This window comes from Lolium rigidum, chromosome 1, assembly GCF_022539505.1.
Source record: "Lolium rigidum isolate FL_2022 chromosome 1, APGP_CSIRO_Lrig_0.1, whole genome shotgun sequence".
Taxonomy (NCBI): domain Eukaryota; kingdom Viridiplantae; phylum Streptophyta; class Magnoliopsida; order Poales; family Poaceae; genus Lolium; species Lolium rigidum.
The window spans coordinates 246,131,754-246,137,845 of NC_061508.1; positions in this window are offsets into that span (position 1 = coordinate 246,131,754).

A 6,092-nucleotide genomic window follows, 5' to 3' on the forward strand; every position below is an offset into this window, starting at 1 on the left:
CCTAATAAAATCCATCTTTACGGACTGTTCTGTTTTGACAGATTCTGCCTTTTATTTCGCATTGCCTCTTTTGCTATGTTGGATGAATTTCTTTGGTCCATTAATGTCCAGTAGCTTTATGCAATGTCCAGAAGTGTTAAGAATGATTGTGTCACCTCTGAACATGTTAATTTTTATTGTGCACTAACCCTCTAATGAGTTGTTTCGAGTTTGGTGTGGAGGAAGTTTTCAAGGATCAAGAGAGGAGTATGATACAATATGATCAAGGAGAGTGAAAGCTCTAAGCTTGGGGATGCCCCGGTGGTTCATCCCTGCATATTCTAAGAAGACTCAAGCGTCTAAGCTTGGGGATGCCCAAGGCATCCCCTTCTTCATCGACAACATTATCGAGTTCCTCCTCTGAAACTATATTTTTATTCGGCCACATCTTATGCACTTTGCTTGGAGCGTCGGTTTGTTTTTGTTTTTGTTTTGTTTGAATAAAATGGATCCTAGCATTCGCTTTGTGGGAGAGAGACACGCTCCGCTGTAGCATATGGACAAGTATGTTCTTAGGCTCTACTCATAGTATTCAAGGCGAAGTTTCTTCTTCGTTAAATTGTTATATGGTTGGAATTGGAAAATGCTACATGTAGTAATTCTAAAATGTCTTGGATAATTTGATACTTGGCAATTGTTGTGCTCATGTTTAAGCTCTTGCATCATATACTTTGCACCCATTAATGAAGAAACACTTAGAGCTTGCTAATTTGGTTTGCATATTTGGTTTCTCTAAAGTCTAGATAATATCTAGTATTGAGTTTTGAACAACAAGGAAGACGGTGTAGAGTCTTATAATGTTTACAATATGTCTTTTATGTGAGTTTTGCTGCACCGTTCATCCTTGTGTTTGTTTCAAATAACCTTGCTAGCCTAAACCTTGTATCGAGAGGGAATACTTCTCATGCATCCAAAATCCTTGAGCCAACCACTATGCCATTTGTGTCCACCATACCTACCTACTACATGGTATTTATCCGCCATTCCAGTAAATTGCTTGAGTGCTACCTTTAAAATTCCATCATTCACCTTTGCAATATATAGCTCATGGGACAAATAGCTTAAAACTATTGTGGTATTGAATATGTACTTATGCACTTTATCTCTTATTAAGTTGCTTGTTGTGCGATAACCATGTTTCTCGGGACGCCATCAACTATTCTTTGTTGAATATCATGTGAGTTGCTATGCATGTCCGTCTTGTCTGAAGTAAGAGAGATCTACCACCTTAATGGTTGGAGCATGCATATTGTTAGAGAAGAACATTGGGCCGCTAACTAAAGCCATGATTCATGGTGGAAGTTTCAGTTTTGGACATATATCCTCAATCTCATATGAGAATAATAATTGTTGTCACATGCTTATGCATTAAAGAGGAGTCCATTATCTGTTGTCCATGTTGTCCCGGTATGGATGTCTAAGTTGAGAATAATCAAAAGCGAGAAATCCAAAATGCGAGCTTTCTCCTTAGACCTTTGTACAGGCGGCATGGAGGTACCCCATTGTTACACTTGGTTAAAACATGTGCATTGCGATGATCCGGTAGTCCAAGCTAATTAGGACAAGGTGCGGGCACTATTAGTATACTATGCATGAGGCTTGCAACTTGTAAGATATAATTTTCATAACTCATATGCTTTATTACTACCGTTGACAAAATTGTTTCATGTTTTCAAAATAAAAGCTCTAGCACAAATATAGCAATCGATGCTTTCCTCTTTGAAGGACCATTCTTTTTACTTTTATGTTGAGTCAGTTCACCTATCTCTCTCCACCTCAAGAAGCAAACACTTGTGTGAACTGTGCATTGATTCCTACATACTTGCATATTGCACTTGTTATATTACTCTATGTTGACAATTATCCATGAGATACACATGTTACAAGTTGAAAGCAACCGCTGAAACTTAATCTTCCTTTGTGTTGCTTCAATACCTTTACTTTGATTTATTGCTTTATGAGTTAACTCTTATGCAAGACTTATTGATGCTTGTCTTGAAGTACTATTCATGAAAAGTCTTTGCTTTATGATTCACTTGTTTACTCATGTCATTACCATTGTTTTGATCGCTGCATTCATTACATATGTTTACAAATAGTATGATCAAGGTTATGATGGCATGTCACTTCAGAAATTATCTTTGTTATCGTTTTACCTGCTCGGGATGAGCGGAACTAAGCTTGGGGATGCTGATACGTCTCCGACGTATCGATAATTTCTTATGTTCCATGCCACATTATTGATGATATCTACATGTTTTATGCACACTTTATGTCATATTCGTGCATTTTACGGAACTAACCTATTAACAAGATGCCGAAGAGCCGATTGCTGTTTTCTGCTGTTTTTGGTTTCAGAAATCCTAGTAACGAAATATTCTTGGAGTTGGACGAAATCAACGCCCAGGGTCCTATTTTGCCACGAAGCTTCCGGAAGACCGAAGAGGAGTCGAAGTGGGGCCACGAGGTGCCGCCACCATAGGGCGGCGCGGCCCAGGCCCTGGCCGCGCCGACCTATGGTGTGGGGCCCTCGTGTGGCCCCCCACGTTGCCCTTCCGCCTACTTAAAGCCTCCGTCGCGAAAACCCCGATGCACGAGAGCCACGATACGGAAAACCTTCCGGAGACGCCGCCGCCGCCAATCCCATCTCGTTGGATTCTGGAGATCTCCTCCGGCACCTCGCCGGAGAGGGGATTCATCTCCCGGAGGACTCTTCACCGCCATGGTCGCCTCCGGAGTGATGAGTGAGTAGTTCACCCCTGGACTATGGGTCCATAGCGGTAGCTAGATGGTTGTCTTCTCCTCATTGTGCTTCATTGTTGGATCTTGTGAGCTGCCTAACATGATCAAGATCATCTATCCGTAATACTATATGTTGTGTTTGTCGGGATCCGATGGATAGAGAATACCATGTTATGTTAATTATCAAGTTATTACCTATGTGTTGTTTATGATCTTGCATGCTCTCCGTTATTAGTAGAGGCTCTGGCCAAGTTTTTTCTCTTAACTCCAAGAGGGAGTATTTATGCTCAATAGTGGGTTCATGCCTTCATTGATACCTGGGACAGTGACAGAAAGTTCTAAGGTTGTGTTGTGCTGTTGCCACTAGGGATAAAACATTGATGCTGTGTCTAAGGATGTAGTTGTTGATTACATTACGCACCATACTTAATGCAATTGTCTGTTGCTTTGCAACTTAATACTTGGAAGGGGTTCGGATGATAACCTGAAGGTGGACTTTTTAGGCATAGATGCAGTTGGATGGCGGTCTATGTACTTTGTCGTAATGCCCAATTAAATCTCACTATACTTATCATGACATGTATGTGCACTGTTATGCTCTCTCTATTTGTCAATTGCCCGACTCTAATTTGTTCACCCAACATGCTTTTATCTTATGGGAGAGACACCTCTAGTGAACTGTGGACCCCGGTCCATTCTTTTATACTGAAATACAAATCTGCTGCAATACTTGTTCTTTACTTGTTTTCTTGCAAACAATCATCTTCCACACAATACGGTTAATCCTTTGTTACGGCAAGCCGGTGAGATTGACAACCTCACCTTGTTTCGTTGGGGCAAAGTACTTTGGTTGTGTTGTGCGGGATCCACGTTGGCGCCGGAATCTCCGGTGTTGCGCCGCACTACATCCCGCCGCCATCAACCTTCAACGTGCTTCTTGGCTCCTCCTGGTTCGATAAACCTTGGTTTCTTTCTGAGGGAAAACTTGCTGTTGTGCGCATCATACCTTCCTCTTGGGGTTCCCAACGAACGTGTGAGTTACACGCCATCAGACGGCGTGGTGGCGGTGGCGATGGAGAACTCCGGCGGAGCTTCGCTAAGCGTGCGGGAGAGGTGGAGGAGAGAGGGGGCGGCTAGGGTTTGGGAGAGGGGGTGGCCGGCCTCAAGGGGTGCGGCCAGCTTGTGGCTTTGTGGTGGCCGGCCCCCTCCCCTATGCCCCTCATTATATAGGTGGAACCCCAAGTGTTGGACTACAAGTCTTCGAATAAGACCCCAACCCAAAACCTTCCATGTAGTAGGGAAACCTACCCAAGGTGGGACTCCCACCCAAGTGGGATTCCCACCCTTACATGAAGGGGGGTGGCCGGCCCCCTTGGTGGAGTCCACCTTGGACTCCCCCTTCCAGGGTTGGCCGGCCATGGGGAGGTGGAGTCCCTCCGGGACTCTTCCTTCCTTAGTGATTTCTTCCGGACTTTTCTAGAACCTTCTGGAACCTTCCATAAATGCACCGGATCATTTCCAAACTTGGAATATGACTTTCTATATATGAATCTTATTCTCCGGACCATTCCGGAACTCCTCGTGATGTCCGGGATCCCATCCGAGACTTCGAACAATACTTCGAACTCCATTCCATATTGAAGTTCTACTATTACAACATCAAACCGTAAGTGTGTCACCCTACGGTTCGCGAACTATGTAGACATGGTTGAGATCTCTCTCCGACCAATAACCAATAGCGGGATCTGGAGATCCATAATGGCTCCCACATATTCAACGATGACTTAGTGATCGAATGAACCATTCACATACGATACCAATTCCCTTTGTCACGCGATATTTTACTTGTCCGAGGTTTGATCATCGGTATCACTCTATACCTTGTTCAACCTCGTCTCCGACAAGTACTCTTTACTCGTACCGTGGTATGTGGTCTCTTATGAACTTATTCATATGCTTGCAAGACATTAGACGACATTCCACCGAGAGGGTCCGGAGTATATCTATCCGTCATCGGGATGGACAAATCCCACTGTTGATCCATATGCCTCAACTCATACTTTCCGGATACTTAATCCCACCTTTATAACCACCCATTTACGCAGTGGCGTTTGATGTAATCAAAGTACCTTTCCAGTATAAGTGATTTATATGATCTCATGGTCGAAAGGACTAGGTAACTATGTATCGAAAGCTTATAGCAAATAACTTAATGACGTGATCTTATGCTACGCTTAAATGGGTGTTTCCATTACATCATTCATATAATGATATAACCTTGTTATTAATAACATCCAATGTTCATGATTATGAAATTAATAATCTATTAATCAACAAGCTAGTTAAGAGGCTTACTAGGGACTCATTGTTGTTTACATAACACACATGTATCAATGTTTCGGTTAATACAATTATAGCATGGTATATAAACATTTATCATAAACATAAAGATATACAATAACCACTTTTATTATTGCCTCTTGGGCATATCTCCAACAATGTAAGGATGCTATCATGTACTCCAGCTGTCCTCAAATAAGTGGATGTTTAGCTCTAAACTTTATTCGTAGAAGAGTACACGTACTTTTATCTTTTAAATTTTAAATGACTTTAAAGTAGCAAAAGTTACATCTCTTTTATCACACAAAAATCAAACCCAAACATGTTTAGCATATGTACTACTCATTTCTACATGCATTTAGCTTAAATTAAAGGAAAGAATTCAAGACGAGAGATAGTTGCTTTGCATCTTCCCAATAGATTTTTCTCTCATCACTTCAATACCTTTGAAAAACCAACATGTCCACTTAGAGAATATCTAGAAAAAACTTCGCTATGATCATATTTCTTGATTTGTAGTATCTCCATGCAAATATGTATACAAGATTTATTTGATATTAACTTTTCTAGATCTACATTCTATGATACGATATCTACTCTGGGATACTACTATGATCATAGTAGTATCGTTTAGCGAGCGCGACTAATATCATCTGCGTGCTATGATACATATCTACTCCGGATACTACTATGATCATAACATGCAATGCTATGATACAATACAGAGTAGATACCGAGATCATAGTAGTATCATAGGTACTCCATGGTCTGACAACGTCACCATTGACCCCGTTCCGTGTGTCGTCGTCCATGCCAGGGCAAACCCTCACACATATCGGTCTGATCAGCCGATCTCACGCTCATGTATGTGTTGCACGTCTCCGAGCACACGCCTACCATGGACTGAGCAGTGGGTTGGTGTTGCGTCGCCCTTCAGGCCGCAACGCACCGCCCTTCGCTCAATAACAACC